Below are 21,262 nucleotides of genomic sequence, written 5' to 3' on the forward strand. Positions count from 1 at the left end.
TGGCAAGACTCTTCTTGCCTCAACACACCTCAAGTGAGGAGGTGCTCCACCTCAATCTCAACATACTGTAAGATCGAGCAGGTTCAAGTAACACTTGAACTCCTCCATGGCAATGGTCCTGGTCAAACAATCTGAGACATTCTCCCTTGAATGAACTTTCTCATTTGTTATCTTCCTTGAGTTGACCCAACCTTCGTTGCGATGACCACGAACATCAACGTGTTTCGTCTCTGCTTGAAACACTTGATTCCTTGTCAAATTGATGACCCTATTCTTCATCACAGCTTCTTGTTGAATTCCAAACTCACTCATTAATCCATTAAGCCATAATGCCTCTGCGGAAGCTTCTGTTAGTGCCATGCAATCTACTTCAGTGGTAGACAACGTCGTAGCTGATTCCGTAGTTGCTCTACAGCTCACTAAACCTTCACCACAAGTAAAAACATAACTTGTTGCAGGTCTTGTCTTGTCTATGTCTCCTGCCAAATCTGAACCCTTAAGACCAGCAATGCATGCTTGTTCTTGTTGTCTTTCAAACACAGATTCATGCTCATTTGTGTCTCTCAAGTAATACAGAATACACTTTACTGCTTGCTGATGCCGTCTACCCGGATTCACCATATACTTTAACACAATGCTCAATGCTTGAGCTAAACCTGGTCTTGTGCAGATTCTAGCATAGATAAGACATCCCACTACTCTTGCATAAGACACATTCATCATCTCATCTAACTCCTTCGTCGATGATCTCTGCACACTCAACTGGTAGTGTGCTATTGGTGGAGTAGACACGGGTTCATATAACAGCCATATTTTTCCCGCATCTCTGTCCCTCCTTATCTTCACTCCTAGGATCTGCTGTGCAGCTTCTAGATCCTTTATGTCAAATTCCTTCCCTAGTTGTGTCTTTAACTTTGGAATTCTAGACATATCCTGACATGTAGTCAACACGTCACCCAAATAAAGTAGTAATAGTAAAACCATACTATCCTTGAACACATGATGATATACGCAGCTATCCACTGGTGAGATTTGGTCATAATCGACCTTTACTTTCTGCGAATACTCCTTGGTCAATACCCGAGCTTTGAATCTCATGGCTTCCTCATCATGCATTCCTTCCTTTTTCCTATAAACCCACTTACAGCCAATCTGATTTCTTTCTTTGGGCTTAGGAACCGACTCCTGAACTAAGTCTTTCTGTATGGACTTCTTCATCTGTTCTAAAATAGCTCCCTTCCAACTTTCTCGTACATCATTTGCTATAGCTTCCTGATATGTGGTTGGATCTTCTGGACTGAAACTTAGAGCATACTTGTCCAATGCTATGCTTTTCTGGAACTCCTGCCCAAGTGACTGACGAACCGAGTTGTAGGTTCGCAGTGCTAATTGCTCCACCTGAGCTTGTATTAATGACTGTTGTTGTTGCTCTAAGACTTCTTCCTCGATAACCCCTTTATCATGCTCCACTTGCTCAATTTGCTCCACCTGAGCTGGAGTTTCTTCCATGATCCCTTTGGTTAGAGGAACTTCGGTTGCTTTCTCTACAACATTAGTCTTCTTTATCACCTCACTTGTCTTGACTTCATTGAACGGGATTGTCTCCTCATCAAAAATGACATGTCTACTTAGAACCCTTTTCTTGCTGACAATATCCCATAACTTGTAGCCCTCTACTTCTTTCTCAATACCGAGAAATATGCACTTGCATGACTTTGGCCTGAGTTTGGTTTGCTCATTGTTGGAAATATGAGCATATGCGCTGCAACCAAACACCCTTACGTTAGAATAGTCAACTGGTTCTCCAGACCATACCTCCTCTGCACACTTTAAGTCCAAGACTTTTGATGGTGACCGATAACACGCATGGTTAACTGCATCTGCCCAAAATGTGTTCGGTAATCCTGCATGCAACCGCATGCTTCTTTCTCTCTCCAAGAGAGTTTTATTCATCCTTCCAGCAGCTCCGTTTTGTTGGAGATTCTCCTTCACCGTGAAGTGTCTTGTGATTCCTTCATCCATGCAAAATTGTAAGAACCTTTTCATTCTATATTCACTACCACCATTACTTCTCAAATACTTGATTTTTCTGCCTGTTAGATTTTCTACTTCTGTTTTCCATTCCTTAAACTTGGTGAAAACCTCGGATTTCTCCCTCATAAAGTAGACCCAAATCTTCCTTAACTTAGGAATATATCTGACATTCTCCAGCGTTCTAACAACTCCGTCATGCATTCTGATTTTCATTGATCCAATACCTATGATCCTACACGGTGAGTCATCTCCCCTAGAAACCTCTCCGCTGCTACTGTCCTCATATGTGTCGAACCATTCTCGGATTGCACACATGTGGAATGTACAACCGGTATCCAAAATCCAATTTCTGAAAGCATTGGAGCTGGCTGCTACCACAAGGAGTTCACCGTCATCTTTATCTTGTTTGATGACTACATTGGCTGTGTTTGAACTCCCTGCCATCGCAGCTGCTTTCATCTTCCCTTCTCTGCAGTTTCTTTTCAAGTGGTTGGTAGCACCACATTTGAAGCAACCTTTCTTGTATTTTTCCTTGGATTTTGATGTACCCTTGTTACCAAATTTATCCTCCTTACTCGTCAACTGACCTGTCTCCTTGCCTTTGACATGAAGGCCTCCTTGAGAGCTTTTGGTCTCCCTACTCATCTTAAAATAAGATTGAATAGCTTCGGTAATCTCATCGTACTTGAGAGAATCCTTACCGGAAACGAGTCTGGTGATGAAGTGCTTGAATGAAGCTGGTAAAGATCTTAGCAGCATAAGTGCTTTCTCCTCATCTTTATACCTCACATCCACCTTTGATAAATTGGCAACACAAATCTGAATTTTATTTAGATGACCCTGCAGAACCCCGCCTTCTTCCATCCGAAGACTATAGAGTTCGTCTTTCAAGAAGAGCTTATCCACGTCAACCTCTTTGACATTGTCCAATGTCTTACTGCTGTCCATATTCTCAGCAATATGAACCTTACCCGCATAAACCTTCTCGAGATAATCCCAGGTCTCCTTGTTGTTCATATTCCCACCGGCACTAGCCAATACATGAACCAATACATGATCAGCAAGATGTAGCTCTATAAAGCTCTTTGCCTTCTTGTCCATCTTCTGCCAAACCTTGTCTGCCATATCAGCTGCCTTATTCTCTATCCCGAGAATAGCCTCTTACAGACCTTGAAGAATTAGGACACTTTTCATCTTCCTCTGCCATAATGTGAAGTTATCCTTCCCATTCAACATAATGGGCATCACATTGCTGCCTGTGTCTGCCTTGTCATCTTCCATTTCAGAAACACCTTGAGCCTAAGCTCTGATACCACTTTGTAGTAAATATGCACCTTTTACCCAGAACCTTGTTTCTCTTTATAGACTTATGACTGCAAACAGTAATAGGATGATGACGCAAAATATCACAGCAAGACAAACCACAACACACCAACACAGAATTTTATAGAGGTTCGACAAAAACTTTGCCTACGTCCTCTGTGTGATCTCTCTTGAGAATCACTAGCACTATGGAGATAACAACTTGATTACAAGTACTTATTGAAATCCCTATGCTAATCCCCAACCTCTTTGCTAGATCTCTCTATCACCCTTGGCTCTCCCTGCCCCTGTGTTTATATGTAGCTGAGAACTCTCTGAGATCTCTTCTCTGATCTGAGGACACATTTTGTGACCTCCCTGCAACCCTATTTATAGATTATAGGTGCTGGTTACAAACATGTCACATTAGGATTCCTAAAACTATTAGAACAAGGAAAGAGAGCTAGCTTTCCTATTCCTAACTAGAATAGAACTTACCTTCCAGGTCTAAATCAATAGGAATAACTCTTCCTATTCCAAAACCCATTAGGATACTAGAAGAATTCCTGTGCGCACTAATCTTCATTTACCCATCTGGTTTTGCCTTGAATCCTAATCAATTTAGGCATATCAACGAGCCAAATTCACAACAAGCTAATCCTATAGCTCATCTTCTACAGGTTGGCTGACACGCGTTCAGTTGCTAAATTGCTATAGGAGTAGTTAATAAAATCAGTTGGTCTTAGCTTAATAGTGAGTAGTATAGAAGACAGAATTTTCCTCATTTGTGGTAATCAGTGCAAAAACTCTTGATGCCCTTGGTGTTAGAATTTGGGCTTCTGATATGTATTTGTAACACACCACAATCATAAACACAACTTGATTTGTTTAGATTGAATTGCAGTAGCAATGAAGCATGAATGAGAACAGATGAAAGAACAGTTTCAGCTTGATATTTTCATATCTAGTTTCTTGATTTTACAACAACCTAATCCTTATATAGGGTACCAGATTAACCTAACTAGCCAAACATGTGGCTGAAAATCAAAGAGATAATTAACTAGATTATAATGTGGGAAAAAAAATATAAACAATACCTGAGGTAAGGCTCATTCTAAATTTTTATACCCAAGTTTTTGAAACTATCACAATGGTACCCAAAATAGCCAGCCTGACCCAATATTTGTACCAGCCGTATATGACTGTGTTAACCCGCATGCTACGCGCCAAAATTGGATGGATTTTTGGGTAATTTTCTTACCCAGCTCTATATTCTCAAAAATAGATTCTGACGTTGAGGCGTCCCCCAATGATAACCATAATCCGGAAGATACTCATGAGACGGATTATGAGTGTCGATGATCCAAGGATTGCGTTGTGCCAAAGTATCATTTGAACCCACGGGCCTCCCATGTATCCTAGCTGGGGGCCATGGCCAGTAACGCAAGAGTGCCACTCTCTTTGGTGTTGACGCCATGCCTACCTCCGTGTAGGGTAGCTCTACGTCCTCTCGTAGGGACGTCCTTCTTTGCAAGCATATTTGCAGCAGATGTGTGATCTCGTCACTTTAACAGGGATCGAGATGAGACATAGTGGGGACAGGCCACTACAATTCCTGTTGTTCCTACTGAACATCAGTGTTCTTATCTCCCCCTAACGACGGGAAGACTGTCTCATCAAAGTGACAACCCGCAAATCTAGCGGTAAGGAGATCTCCTTGCAAGAGTATTAAGTGGCTGACGATTGTTAGAGTCTCAAATCCAACGTAGTTGCCCATTCTTCTATAAGGACCCATCATAGAGCATTGTGGCGGCGCAATTGGCACATAAATGGCACATTCAAATATGCGTAAGTACGATACTTGTACCCAGTCACTAGCTGTAATGCAAAGGTAGATTGAGCGGCGGTGGGTCGTAGACAGATTAGCATAGTTGCATGCGATATTACATCACCCCAAATGGGTATAAGGAGATTGGTGCGCCTTACCAATTTCCTGACTACCACCGTAGTCATTTCCGCGAGATCATTTGAGTGTGCACATGGGAATATGATGTCCAACATCAGTGCCATTGTAATAACCATCGAAAGTCTTCGATATAAACTCGCTAGCATAGTCAAATTCAATTGATTGAATAACATGATTTGGGGAGTGAGCCCGTTGTCATATGATATATGCTAGGAGTGTAGCATAAGCAGCATTACAAGTGGACAATGTCAACCAATATCATGAAATATTTAAACGTCCGCAAGTTGGTTGAATCAGTCCATAGAATCCAAATTCCCATGGATTCTATGTAAGAACAGAATGAGTACTTTCATATCATTTGCATAAGACGGTCTCAGTCCTAATTTCCCTAAGGAACAGGCTTTGTAAAATGAGCGAGAGGCCTTAGAATCAACCAATGAGGATTTTGGTTGGGCCTAAGTGTCTGAAACGCAATTTGAAGCAAAGTTGGTGATTGTAACATCACCTGGGGAGTCATCACCATGATGTACGCTATCCATGGTGTCATGGATAAGGACTATGCCAGCCCTAGGCTGATGGTGGACAACTGTGGCTCCGAAGGCAGCTGCAGCGGTCACACTTAGTCCAGGAATCAACTTTTGATTCATGCTTCGTTTCGCTTGAAAGAAAGGATGTTTGTTTGAAGTCTTTAGTAGACGGATTATCATCACTAGGATGACCTATCCTGTCGTGACAAAGCCATTATGTGTCTAAATCCAAGAGATCATCTCTCATAACTTTATTGGATTTAATAGCTCGAATAGTGATATAGAGTCCACTAGAAAGACACATAAACTTCTCTAAGATGCGCCTTTATTCGCAATCATTAGAGGTATTGCAAAAGAACTCATTTTTGTTCTCTACATCCGGAAACGCATGGAATCCTTTGGCTATTCATAGGTGTGATTAGCCCTAGGAGCGCAGAGAGTTTCTGTGACAGTAATCAAGGTGTCATTTGGCAAGGGAAACTTGGGCTATTCCATGTATTTGAATTAATACTGATGGCCCAGCCATCGTAGTCACAAAGAAATATGCTCAGAATGGAGTCATGAAAAGAACTCAAAATTTTATTCATAATCAAACGGAGTTACATCATTGTCTCTTAACCATTAGGAGAATCTAATCCAAATGCTAGCTAATGCAAAAACAATGGTAGTCGTTTGACTTCTTTTGGTAACTCCAAAATAAATATGACCAAGTGAGTAGAGAGATGTCGGTGGAGTAAAGCTCGCTTAAGTAACACTTATCTCAAAACCTTCCTAGACATCATACTCATTTTGGATGAGCCTATGTGAAGAAAAACTAATCCAATGACATTTACTACAAAGTATATGGCAATTGCCAATTACATCTCTTGGAAAAATAAAGACTAAAACAAAATTGGCGATCTATTGATCCCAGCCAGATTTGTAGTCTTCAACCCTTCACTCTAGATCATCTTCTTGATCTTCTTGTTCCACATAGTGAGCTTCTCTTGTTTCACAATATGTTTTGTAGGCAGTGACAATTTCTTCATGAGCTCTACAAATGTGTGTCCAATGACCGGATACTCCACATCGAGAACATACATCTCTTTGCTCAGACTCCATTGATTGAGGCGCTTTGAAAACGTCATTTAGATGGCTCTTAGTGTTGGTGGCGCCACCAACATGGCCAGAGGCGCTGCCCCCCTCTCTCTTTCCATGTTGACCTCTTCGGTTCTGTGTTCGCCTATTTTGGCAGTTACCTTCCCAAGTAGAGTGATTATATGGTCCAAAACGTCCAGAAGTATCCCTAAGATTAGGGTTTCTCTCTTGGGGCCCTCTCTTAGAGGCGCGACTATAATTGGATTCCAGAATATGCTCTGTTTCCACGAATCTCAAATTATAGTTCTTCACAAGGATCTTGTCATGCTTTTCAGCGACATTCATAGGTCTAACAAGCTCATGAAACCTTGTGATCTGTCCTGCAGTAACATCGATTCGATAGTTCTTAGCAACCATCAATGCAGAGACAGAGAAGGTAGAGAGAGTCTTCTCAATCAACATCACATCTATGATCTCTTTACCATAGAATTCCATTAAGGATTTAATGCGAAGTTCTTCCCACTTGAAATCACAGAAGCGGAGGCTATGCCATCTCACTTCTAGGTCAGGAAGCAGGGAGTCACGGACGTTGCCAAATCTTTCATCGAGTGAGACCCACAGCCTTCTCGGGTCTTCTTCATTCATACACTCGTATTGGAGCGAATTATCCATATGACGAGTCATTAGGATGATGGCTTTCGCCTTATTTGCCTCTAAGGCTGCTCTATTTGCTTCCAAAGCTTGGGCATCAACCATTAGCACGTCTTGGCTAGGCTCGAAAATCGTATCCAGAATTCCATCGGCCTAGAGTTGCTGGCGGACATCATGAACCCACCTGTGATATCCAGACCCAGTTGTTCCCAATGGAGCAAAGTCACATTTGTTCAGTTTACTCATCCTGAAAGAGAACAAGAAAAATGGTTAGTTTCGGAGCGAAAAAGCTACCACGAAAATATATAAAATTTCTTAGCGTAATCGCTTCCAAGAAATTCAATTCCAAGAGGTATTGGATTAGATCGAAACAATGACGTAAGTGGTCGATCATAAATTCTCTACAAACTCTAAGTTTAGAGATCTCAACAAGCTCCAAGCTTGAAGTGAGCACAAACCTCCACAGTTCGGCTTAATTAGGTCTCCCCTATGATGAAGAAAGGGGGGGGGGTAGAAGAAGGAAGTTTGCAAGTCCCCGAGAAAAAGAAGAAAAACTCAAAAACGGAAACTTTTAGTAAAACATACCTATTAGGATTGTAAAGCGTATTCGATCCTCGTTGTAGGATTGCAGACGAGCTTCAGTCTTAGGCGAACAGACTTGTAGGATCGCAGACGAGCTTCAGTCTTAGGCGAACTGATTTGTAGGATTGCACCATGGTTTTCGATCCTTGTTATAGGATTGTAGACTGCTATCAATCCTAGTTGATGAAACTGGCAGATGAGAGGCGCGCGGGGCTACTGCTGACAGGCTGCGCGTTGGGCAAGTGCTATGGGAGTACCTGGCAGGTGCGGTGTGCTACTGGCATGCGTGCTGGCTTGCGGCGTATGCTGCGCTAGCTTGCGATGTTGGGCTACAGAGATATGCTATCAATCCTAAGCTAGGATTGCAACTGGTTTGCAATCCTGGTCTGGGCAGATGGCGAAGCAGGTGCTAGGTGGATGCGGTGCTTCAAGGGAAAGCGACTGAACTTGTGCGTAGGCTAGTAGCGGCAGAGGCTTGCAGCAGGAATAGGGGCATGAGCGCGCAGGAGAGGTGCACGGCGAATGGCAGCGAACTGGAAAAAGGATTTTTGGGTTTTTAGCTTCTTTCGTGCTGATAACGTGTTTAAGGAAAATTAAAATTGGAAGAATAGAGTCATCCTTTTATTAATAATAGGGGCCTCTTTATATAGAGGATTACAAGACATAGAATCAGAGTTGTATAAGGAAAGATAATCGTACAATTAATCGGATACCTATAAATATCTCCGAGAATATCTCTAATTCTAAATCCTATTACAACTAGGTTAAGTAACCTAGAGTTTGGGCCAGACACATATTCTGGATTTACTTGAACAAAAATAAAATAAAATAAGAAAGGCAGACATGTCTTAGTTTTAGTGTCTTACTTTACTCATGAACATGACAGGAGCAAACTGGGAACTAAATATCAATAGAGATGGCTTACAATGTAATAATGGCCTTAAATCACACATAATGCAAGTGTACATAACAGAAAAGAAAAAGGTCTTTCTAGCACTGCTGATATTTCTACTCCAACAGCTTGATTCACAAGGATGATCCACGTACAGTCAAAGAACATTCAAATAAGATCTAACTCTATAAATTCAAATCTACAGAACATTCAAATGTCTTGGAGACATGCACTTGATCAATAGCCATTGACATTATGTACTCGATCAGTTTACACAGTGGTACAGTCTCCAGGCCATCAACTTGACCGACTTGTTCTAAAAGGTGGGTGTACTGAGGGTATATTGGGTTCTTGTTCTTGTTTTAGAATCGGAGTCTCAAGGTACTCTGAAAAACGATTCTTTCTGTCGACCCTATAGGAGTGTTTCGTTTTTGTACTGCTTGCTGAATCAATATAGTGGACTGACCTCTTTCAATCAAAAAAATATTCGAAGTTCAAACAATAATAATGAAGGAGAGTTTGGTTATAAAATTTTTGGAAAATTATATAATTTGAAAAGGCCTGTAACCAAATTCATTGTGAAAATGAATTGATTGGGAAGGAGAGACAACATAACCTGTTATAATAAGATGCTCTGTTTTTCACCAAAATACAATATGCACCGTTTGCTCCATTCGATGGTCAAAAAATATAAAATAGTAGTCTTTCAATTTCGAATAGGGAGTCCATAATGGATGATTGCACGACTCTTGACAAGTGGAAAAGCTTAATTATCGCATCGACACATCTACAATGCCGGCCATTATTTCCAATACCAAAGCAGCTTCCCTGTTCTCCCTCATTACTTTTCTCTGCCCCTCTCTTGCTTCTGCCTCCTCGTTTCTTCTCTGTTCCTCGTCACTTTTCTCTCTTCCCCTTTGGAGCAGGCTCTCGTCAGTTACTTGAACAATATTTGTTGCTTTTTTCTGCCCCTTTTGGTCTCCTTGATCTCATAGGAACCTCCACTGCCACTCCCACCATCTCTGACGACCCTGGCATAATTGAGGACTCCGCTGCTAGAACCTACTCCAACACTAGGTCTGCTCCAACAACAGCAGGGCCTCCGCCACCACCACCAAAACAGCTGCTGCTACCGCCGCCACCACCACCAAAATCACCGCTGCTGCTGTTTGCCATTTCCTCAACCTTGACAGAGTTGTCCCTTGAGGTATTTAGTTATTGCATCGAGAATGACATTGATATGGATGAGTTTTTTAAATATCCGGAAACTCATAATGAGGTAGAGATGGAGAGGAGAATTCAGAGTGTATTAGAAATCGATGTCGAGATTGGAGGAAGTGGAGATATTAGAGGGAAGTTTGAAAGAAAAATATGTTTGATCTGTTGCAAGAAGGGGATGGACAGAGTCAGGGAGGAGATGGGAATAGTGGTGGTAATAACAGCCAGGAAGAGAGTGATCTTTCTACTGCTGTTGAAGAAGCCAGTGACAAATTCTCCGCCGCTGCTCCTGCCGCCTCCGCCGCTGCCACCAAAACCAATGTTCTTGTTGCCATCTTTGGCTACATCCACGAATTTGCGGAATTTGTCACCGACTTCTTCAACAGCAATAGAAAGATCACTCCCTTTGTGGCTGTCATTACCACCACTATTCCCATCTCCTCCCTGATTCTGTTCATCCCCTTCTTGCAACAGATCAAACATATTTTTGCTTTCAAACTTCCTTCTAATATCTCCACTTCTCCCAATCTCGACATCGATTCCTAATACACTCCGAATTCTCCTTTCCATCTCTACCTCATTACGAGTTTCTGAATATTTAAAAAACTCATCCATATCAATGTCATTCTCGATGCAATAACTAAATACCTCAAGGGACAACTCTGTCAAGGTTGAGGAAATGGCCCTCTATGATTTCCTGCCGTTTATGAGTCTTCAACCAGAAATTGTACACTGTAAATGCCCTCTGCGGATCATATTGTAAACAATGATGGTTTCTCATATTTTTCATAATACGTCTGCACATAATAGAGAAAAACATTAATTTTGTCATTCATAATCAATTACTAACTTGTGCAGACATATAAAGTATGCAATGATCCTAATGTGAAAATTTCCTCTCCTTTGTTTCTTTTAGCAGTGATCCTTGCTATAGTCATAATCATAGTTCATCTAGAAGAGTCTATTGAGAATTCACAATTGCCTTAAAAATTTGATCAACTAACCTGATGGGTCAATCATAGTTTTTCTTTTTCGAAGAAAATCAGATTAATCATAGTTCATCTAGAAGAGTCTATTGAGAATTTACAATTGGCTTGGAAATGGAAGCCGTAAGCTGCAGTGATGCATATATTCCTGAATTTACAATACCTTCCTAGAGGTAGAAGAAGGAAGGAAGAAGGAAAAAAACCAAAAGCAAAATTACCAATTACATGGACTAATATATCTGAGCTTTTAATCACTACCAAAATTAACAAAATACCTACCCTAACATACTCTTTGACAATTACTACTAATTACATCTAAACCCAATTGTAAAAGTTACCCCTCTAGTAAATGTACTTCAAGCCCAGGCCATGCTTGTCCTCTTCCTCAATTTGACTATGGCAAGAGTTACAATAATTGATGATCGTCGTTCTTAGCATTGTATATTTGCTTAGGTTCCAGTAATTGTTTTAAGAATTACACACAATACAAAATATTAGACATCATTGTATATTTGGTAGTTCTAAGCATTGTATCCCTATCATTCATCGAATTCATGAAAAACAAGGATTGGAAGCTTACATGGGTAGCTTTTTACTCAACATATGCAAAAAATGCCTCACCTCCATACGATTGTATTTGTCTGATGCTTGGTCCAAGCGCTGATTAGCCTCGTGCAAGAGATATTGCTGAAGGTTCTGTGCCAGACTCCCTCTAATTTCCAACTCCTTGACAACCACATTAATGAGAGATCTGGTAAAAACAAAACAAAATTAGTTTATAAAGGAAGCTACCAATATATAGTGTACTTTGCTAGAATTTCAACCATGGAAGAAGAAAAAGAAAGAAGAAGGAAGGAGGAAGAAGGAAAACAAAACGCAGAGGAAGTTGAGGACTACATTTTGACTGGATTATCTGATTACAGTTTTTACAGCAAAGTTTTCTTTATACACTAAAATAAGCACTATTACTATGCTGCCCCTAACATCCCCCCTCAACCATATGCTTGGGATACCAAGCATAATGGTTGGAACACATGAATCCCAAATCTAAAAGACCTCAATACTGAAGAATTGGATATAACAGCCGCAATATATGCACAGTTAATCTTCAACCAATATGCGTCTTGAACTCTGGAAAGAAAAATGGTAGAATTGGTGCTTCTTCCATGTAACCCACAGCTTATGTGTATCTATGTATGACATCAGTCTTCTCTGCTTGCACATGACAAGTAACAATTTCATTCTAAAATGCATGATCACCATATCATCATTCAGTTTCACCAACGCTTAGGCAGGGTTGACGGCTTTGGCATGTGTGAAAATACCATCAGCAAGAGGAATTCTGTGCTTCAGTTTCATTTCCATATCACCATAGACAGCCAAGGTGTACAGAGTCTTCCAGAACAAGCAGATATTGCCATATATCTGTACCACATCTTCTTACCTTCAACAACCCCAACATCTTTACATCTTCTATCACTTTCCACAATTATGACAGTACCATCCTAGGAAATGTCTACAGCCTCAGCCTGGAAGAAAAAGATGAAAAGTGCAGAAGGCAAACAGAAAAATGATTGGTAATTGTACAGAATTCTGATCTTGAAGTTGTGAATGGTAATTGCACAGAAGGAAAAGAAAAGCTGATAATGAACTGAAAAACAAAGGAATCTCTTGGTATTTTGACTGGTAATTGTACAGAAGTGAATTGGAAGAAAAGTCTTGAAGGAAAGCAAGAGGAGACTTGGTAATTGTACATACTTGGTTTCAATGGTATTCAATGGTAATTGTACATCATTGGTTGCAATGGTAATTGTACAAAAGAAGATTGAAGAAATGCAAAAAGCAAATCAAGAAAGCAGCCAACCCAAGACAATTGAATATCTCGAACCAACATATGAAAAGATTTCACCAAAGCACAACATATCAACCTTATAACACCAAATACCATCACCTAACCAGACTGAGTTGATAATCAGGTAATAAGGGGCAATCGATAAGCAGAGTAGATCACACAACAATAATACTCAATATACCCAACTTAATTTTCCATAAGTTACTGAACCAATTGAACTTTCAAGGAAGACCAGTCAAAATTTTTACCAAGAATGGAACGCAGCGTTTAAGCCAAAGCTCAAACCAGATGCTGAAGACTGAGCTCATCTAGTCCATCCTCATCTTCAGGCACAAAGCAGTCAATGGTCATCTCATCCAACGCTCCACCTTCACCGCACCAGTACCACTCTACTCTCCTGCTCTCTTTTCTGCCATCGACTTCAGAGAAAAGAGCTTCGCAAAAATGGTGCTCGAGGTTTCAGTCGAGAAGATCGAAGCACCGGAGGTCATCCGCGTCTACACCGAGTACCTCCACGACCTCAGCACATCCAGAGGCTCGCGTCACCGTGACGGGGAGGTTTTCGAGGGCGATGAGCTTGTGGAGGCGAGACTGTGAGGTCTGGAGCTCAGTTTGCTTGGTGGAGATGGAGAGTGTGGAGATCTAAAGCTCATGGATCTGAGATTCCAATTTCTCTATGAAGCTCTTCGATTTTGCTTCATCGGAACTGGAACTGGAATAGGAATTTGAAATGAAATTGGAATCCAGGCAGCTCTTCTCTTCTGGTATGGTGGAAAATGGAGGGTGTCGATGTAATACGACGCCGTTTGGATCATGTCAAGTGCGAAGAGGGAGGCGTAGGAGCTCGTACAGGAGGTCAGAGGTCGCCATGGCATTGCAGATCAGATTGTAGCCGTGGTCGCAAATTCTAGGGTTGAGAATACAAATTGGGGGATTTTGGGGCTTATTTGATTAGATTTCCCTAAATTGAACCAAAAAGTGGCTAAAGATGGGGAGAATTACAGCGGAGAAGTAGCGGTGGAGCAATGGTCAGGCCGCCATGGCTCTGATGCCATGCTAACAACCATGGAAGAAGAAAAAGAAAGAAGAAGGAAAAGAACTTCCTCTGCGTTCTGAGGACCTACATTTTGACTTGACTGGATTATCTGATACAGCAAAGTTTTCTTTATATACTAAAATAAGCACTATTACCATGCTGCCCTTAACATACTTAAGGATAAGATTTACAGACCATATATTCTATCACCCTTTTAGAATTTACCTCAAGTAAACTCGGGCATCGAGTGTAGCGCGGTTGGGTCTCTTCAGTCTCGAAGCTTTTTTGCTTGCCCGACATTTTTTAACTGAAAAACAAACACACAACATTAGAGATATGAATGAAACTGATTTCTTCAGTTGGTACGTAATAGTGGAAGAAGGATGAGCTTTATCATGTTATTCACAAGGTGCCTTCTGGTGATACTCCTTATGTTAGAGCCAACCATGCTCAGTGGCGTGTTAATATGGGTAATTTAGTTATTTTCAAAGAATTTTCCCTAGCCTCTTTGGTGTAAAAAGTAAAATAAGAGATTCAAGTGGTGACTCCACTTTGGTTTAGAGCCAGCTGACAAGCTTTTAGTTTCTCACACCTGATCGATTAGCGCTTAGTTTCTATTCAGACCAATAAGATTAGCTCAATCCAAGCATAAGGATAAATACTAGGCTACTCAATTTCTCACACCAGATTAGCTCTTAGTTTCTATTCAGACCAACAAGATTAGCTCAATCCAAGCACTGGCGGATCGAGAAAATTTTCTTAGGTAAGGCAAGATTCCAACTAAGTTAATAAGATATGAAAAAAAAAAAGGTGAAAAATTATGTTTATAAATAAGAATTGAAGTCATTTGAAAATACTAACTCCATAAAAAAAAACACAGCATCATTTTCTATGCTATACTCTAACCATTCAGGATGTTCATCAAATCAAGAAGGAACAAAACGTCGTTTTGTTCCACTTATTACCGTTTGGGGAAACTCATGGTTTCGAGACTGACCCTTAAGCAAATAACGCCGTCGAACTTGATCACGAATATTTGGATCATAATCCAAGATACGTTTTTGACGTGCAGGGTCTGAAGGAAGATTATCCAAAATTGCTTCAAGTTCATTTTTCTTTGAGCTTTCACTATCAACATTGTTCTTCGTAGAAGTTGAAGTCTCCTCTGGTCTCGACACTTTTTTAAAATATCTCTTCATAACTGTTATCATTGAATTTTACGCATAAAAGATATTGCCATAAAACAATAAAATACATACAAATGGATGAACGAATTCTAATTTGATGAATATCAATAGCATAAATGTATTGTGTCAAAGTTTAGTAGCATAATTTGATGAAATTCACTAGCATAAATATAAAATATGGTCAGTAGGTATGTAATTATAGGAATCAAAATTGATTCATCATCAAAGCAAACATGGTCAGTAGCTATATAATTATATGAATCAAATTCAATAGCATAAATATGGTCAGTAGTTCAGTACCTATGTAATTATAGGAATCAAAGCATCATCGATTCATCATCAAACATTCAAACATCACGACCCAAGAAAGGCAAAAAAAAGAAGAAAAAAAAAGAAGAAGACTTACTTGATTATCAATGATCGAAAGAACAAAATTGCTTTCAAATTTTCAATTTCAATTGCCAATATAAAGAGAGATATGGAAGCTCTTCTCCAACATTGGGAATTTGGGACTTGGGAGAACAATGTAGGTCGAAGACTAATCGACGCCTTCTAACTGGTACTCCTATTTGAACTGCGCGTAAGGTTTTTTTTTCTTCCTTATTTAGTCTTAAAACGACCTCGTTTTGAGTTGGTATCAAAGTTTAAAAAAAAAATCATCACGTTTCAGTCATATTCTTCCCCAAATCCAAGGTTTTGCCTTTTTCTGCCATTTTTTCATGGCTTCCTTTAGCCAACATATATAACTCAGGGTAAAGAACAAAAAACACAGCCTAGGCAAGTGCCTAAGCTGGCCTATATGTGAATCCGCCCCTGAATCCAAGCCTAAGGATTAGATGAGATCTTTTAACTTTGAGAGTCTTGAATAGTCACAGACAAAGGAACAGGACTGATGCCAAAGAGGTACCCGACGAGAGCGAGAGAGAGAGCTAGAAAGTAGAGAAAGGAAAAGCCATTCTTGTTGCTGGGTAAGAGATACAGAGAACAAAAAAGCTAGAAACGTAACAACTTTGAAAGTTAAGCCTTGTTGTTGGGTATTAGAGAGCAGTCTGTGCCTGGTACATAGCTTTTACCAGAGTTTCTTAATGTTGGACCAATAGAGTTTCGACCAAACTCTCAAAAGCTTCTTAATGCTGGATACCAATAACATGTATAACTTGGGCAGTTTCTGGGTTTGCTAAACCCATGCCTGCTATCACCGATAAGGAAATGAATAGTGTTATCGCATCAAATCCCAGGCTCAAATATTAATGTTATCATTAAACAGAATGTTATCGTACCCTCTGTCAGTGGCGGATCCAGAAAATTTTCTTAGGTAAGGCAAGATTCAAACTAAGTTAATAAGATATGAAAAAAAAAGGTGAAAAATTATGTTTATAAATAAGAATTGAAGTCATTTGAAAATACTAACTCCATAAAAAAAACAGAGCATCATTTTCTATGCTATACTCTAACCATTCAGGATGTTCATCAAACCAAGAAGGGACAAAACGTCGTTTTGTTCCACTTATTACCGTTTGGGGAAACTCATGGTTTCGAGACTGACAAGGACCCTTAAGCAAATAACGCCGTCGAACTTGATCACGAATATTTGGATCATAATCCAAGATACGTTTTTGCCGTGTAGGGTCTGAAGGAAGATTATCCAAAACTGCTTTAAGTTCATTTTTCTTTGAGCTATAACTATCAACATTGTTCTTCGTAGAAGTTGAAGTCTCCTCTGGTCTCGACACTTTTTTAAAATATCTCTTCATAACTGTTATCATTGAATTTTACGCATAAAAGATATTGCCATAAAACAATAAAATACATACAAATGGATGAACAAATTCTAATTTGATGAATATCAGTAGCATAAATGTATTGTGTCAAAGTTTAGTAGCATAATTTGATGAAATTCACTAGCATAAATATAAAATATGGTCAGTAGGTATGTAATTATAGGAATCAAAATCGATTCATCATCAAAGCAAACATGGTCAGTAGCTATATAATTATATGAATCAAATTCAATAGCATAAATATGGTCAGTAGTTCAGTACCTATGTAATTATAGGAATCAAAGCATTATCGATTCATCATCAAACATTCAAACATCACGAACCAAGAAAGGTAAAAAAGAAGAAGAAGAAGAAGAAGACTTACTTGATTGTCAGTGATCGAAAGAACAAAATTGCTTTCAAATTTTCAATTTCAATTGCCAATATAAAGAGAGATATGGAAGCTCTTCTCCAACATTGGGAATTTGGGACTTGGGAGAACGATGTAGGTCGAAGACTAATCGACGCCTTCTAACTCGTACTCCTATTTGAACTGCGCGTAAGGTTTTTTTTTTCTTCCTTATTTAGTCTTAAAACGACCTCGTTTTGAGTTGGTATCAAAGTTTTTTAAAAAAAAAAATGATCACGTTTCAGTCATATTCTTCCCCAAATCCAAGGTTTGGCCTTTTTCTGCCATTTTTTCATGGCTTCCTTCAGCCAACATATATAACTCAGGGTAAAGAACAAAAAACACAGCCTAGGCAAGTGCCTAAGCTGGCCTATATATGAATCCGCCCCTGAATCCAAGCCTAAGGATTAGATGAGATCTTTTACCTTTGAGAGTCTTGAATAGTCACAGACAAAGGAACAGGACTGATGCCAAAGAGGTACCTGGCGAGAGTGAGAGAGAGAGAGCTAGAAAGTAGAGAAATGAAAAGCCATTCTTGTTGCTGGGTAAGAGATACAGAGAACAAAAAAGCTAGAAAGGTAACAACTTTGAGAGTTAAGCCTTGTTGTTGGGTATTAGAGAGCAGTCTGTGCCTGGTACATAGCTTTTACCAGAGTTTCTTAATGCTGGACCAATAGAGTTTCGACCAAACTCTCAAAAGCTTCTTAATGCTGGATACCAATAACATGTATAACTTGGGCAGTTTCTGGGTTTGCTAAACCCATGCCTGCTATCACCGATAAGGAAATGAATAGTGTTATCGCATCATATCCCAGGCTCAAATATTAATGTTATCATTAAACAGAGTGTTATCGTACCCTCTGTCAGTGGCAGATCCACAAAATTTTCTTAGGTAAGGCAAGATTCAAACTAAGTTAATAAGATATGAAAAAAAAAGGTGAAAAATTATGTTTATAAATAAGAATTGAAGTCATTTGAAAATACTAACTCCATAAAAAAACACAGCATCATTTTCTATGCTATACTCTAACCATTCAGGATGTTCATCAAACCAAGAAGGGACAAAACGTCGTTTTGTTCCACTTATTACCGTTTGGGGAAACTCATGGTTTTGAGACTGACAAGGACCCTTAAGCAAATAACGCCGTCGAACTTGATTACGAATATTTGGATCATAATCCAAGATACGTTTTTGACGTGTAGGGTCTGAAGGAAGATTATCCAAAACTGTTCAAGTTCATTTTTCTTTGAGCTTTCACTATGAACATTGTTCTTCGTAGAAGTTGAAGTCTCCTACGGTCTCGACACTTTTTTAAAATATCTCTTCATAACTGTTATCATTGAATTTTACGCAGAAAAGATATTGCCATAAAACAATAAAATACATACAAATGGATGAACGAATTCTAATTTGATGAATATCAGTAGCATAAATGTATTGTGTCAAAGTTTAGTAGCATAATTTGATGAAATTCACTAGCATAAATATAAAATATGGTCAGTAGGTATGTAATTATAGGAATCAAAATCGATTCATCATCAAAGCAAACATGGTCAGTAGCTATATAATTATATGAATCAAATTCAATAGCATAAATATGGTCAGTAGTTCAGTACCTATGTAATTATAGGAATCAAAGCATTATCGATTCATCATCAAACATTCAAACATCACGAACCAAGAAAGGTAAAAAAGAAGAAGAAGAAGAAGAAGACTTACTTGATTGTCAATGATCGAAAGAACAAAATTGCTTTCAAATTTTCAATTTCAATTGCCACTATAAAGAGAGATATGGAAGCTCTTCTCCAACATTGGGAATTTGGGACTTGGGAGAACGATGTAGGTCGAAGACTAATCGACGCCTTCTAACTCGTACTCCTATTTGAACTGCGCGTAAGGTTTTTTTTTTCTTCCTTATTTAGTCTTAAAACGACCTCGTTTTGAGTTGGTATCAAAGTTTTTTTTTAAAAAAAATGATCACGTTTCAGTCATATTCTTCCCCAAATCCAAGGTTTGGCCTTTTTCTGCCATTTTTTCATGGCTTCCTTCAGCCAACATATATAACTCAGGGTAAAGAACAAAAAACACAGCCTAGGCAAGTGCCTAAGCTGGCCTATATATGAATCCGCCCCTGAATCCAAGCCTAAGGATTAGATGAGATCTTTTACCTTTGAGAGTCTTGAATAGTCACAGACAAAGGAACAGGACTGATGCCAAAGAGGTACCTGGCGAGAGTGAGAGAGAGAGAGCTAGAAAGTAGAGAAAGGAAAAGCCATTCTTGTTGCTGGGTAAGAGATACAGAGAACAAAAAAGCTAGAAAGGTAACAACTTTGAGAGTTAAGCCTTGTTGTTGGGTATTAGAGAGCAGTCTGTGCCTGGTACATAGCTTTTACCAGAGTTTCTTAATGCTGGACCAATAGAGTTTCGACCAAACTCTCAAAAGCTTCTTAATGCTGGATACCAATAACATGTATAACTTGGGCAGTTTCTGGGTTTGCTAAACCCATGCCTGCTATCACCGATAAGGAAATGAATAGTGTTATCGCATCATATCCCAGGCTCAAATATTAATGTTATCATTAAACAGAGTGTTATCGTACCCTCTGTCAGTGGCAGATCCACAAAATTTTCTTAGGTAAGGCAAGATTCAAACTAAGTTAATAAGATATGAAAAAAAAAAGGTGAAAAATTATGTTTATAAATAAGAATTGAAGTCATTTGAAAATACTAACTCCATAAAAAAAACACAGCATCATTTTCTATGCTATACTCTAACCATTCAGGATGTTCATCAAACCAAGAAGGGACAAAACGTCGTTTTGTTCCACTTATTACCGTTTGGGGAAACTCATGGTTTTGAGACTGACAAGGACCCTTAAGCAAATAACGCCGTCGAACTTGATTACGAATATTTGGATCATAATCCAAGATACGTTTTTGACGTGTAGGGTCTGAAGGAAGATTATCCAAAACTGTTCAAGTTCATTTTTCTTTGAGCTTTCACTATGAACATTGTTCTTCGTAGAAGTTGAAGTCTCCTATGGTCTCGACACTTTTTTAAAATATCTCTTCATAACTGTTATCATTGAATTTTACGCATAAAAGATATTGCCATAAAACAATAAAATACATACCAATGGATGAACGAATTCTAATTTGATGAATATCAGTAGCATAAATGCATTGTGTCAAAGTTTAGTAGCATAATTTGATGAAATTCACTAGCATAAATATAAAATATGGTCAGTAGGTATGTAATTATAGGAATCAAAATCGATTCATCATCAAAGCAAACATGGTCAGTAGCTATATAATTATATGAATCAAATCCAATAGCATAAATATGGTCAGTAGTTCAGTACCTATGTAATTATAGGAATCAAAGCATCATCGATTCATCATCAAACATTCAAACATCACGACCCAAGAAAGGCAAAAAAAAAAAGAAGAAGAAGAAGAAGACTTACTTGATTATCAATGATCGAAAGAACAAAATTGCTTTCAAATTTTCAATTTCAATTGCCAATATAAAGAGAGATATGGAAGCTCTTCTCCAACATTGGGAATTTGGGACTTGTGAGAACGATGTAGGTCGAAGACTAATCGACGTCTTCTAACTCGTACTCCTATTTGAACTGTGTGTAAGGTTTTTTTTTTCTTCCTTATTTAGTCTTAAAACGAACTCGTTTTGAGTTGGTATCAAAGTTTTTTAAAAAAAATGATCACGTTTCAGTCATATTCTTCCCCAAATTCTGGGTTTTGCATTTTTCTGCCATTTTTTC

General features: G+C 39.0%; 1 long non-coding RNA gene across 1 annotated transcript; it reads right to left on the bottom strand.

Moving 5' to 3' along the window:
* Positions 1-10,940: 10,940 nt before the first annotated feature.
* On the bottom strand, positions 10,941-13,704 carry LOC121051057. Its single transcript, XR_005804974.1, has 3 exons — positions 13,336-13,704; positions 11,857-11,986; positions 10,941-11,046 (listed from the first exon to the last, which is right to left on the bottom strand). It is a non-coding gene; the product is annotated as an uncharacterized LOC121051057 (long non-coding RNA).
* Between the last annotated feature and the right edge of the window lie 7,558 nt (positions 13,705-21,262).

The sequence above is a fragment of the Rosa chinensis genome, chromosome 1 (genome assembly GCF_002994745.2).
Source record: "Rosa chinensis cultivar Old Blush chromosome 1, RchiOBHm-V2, whole genome shotgun sequence".
Lineage (NCBI taxonomy): Eukaryota > Viridiplantae > Streptophyta > Magnoliopsida > Rosales > Rosaceae > Rosa > Rosa chinensis.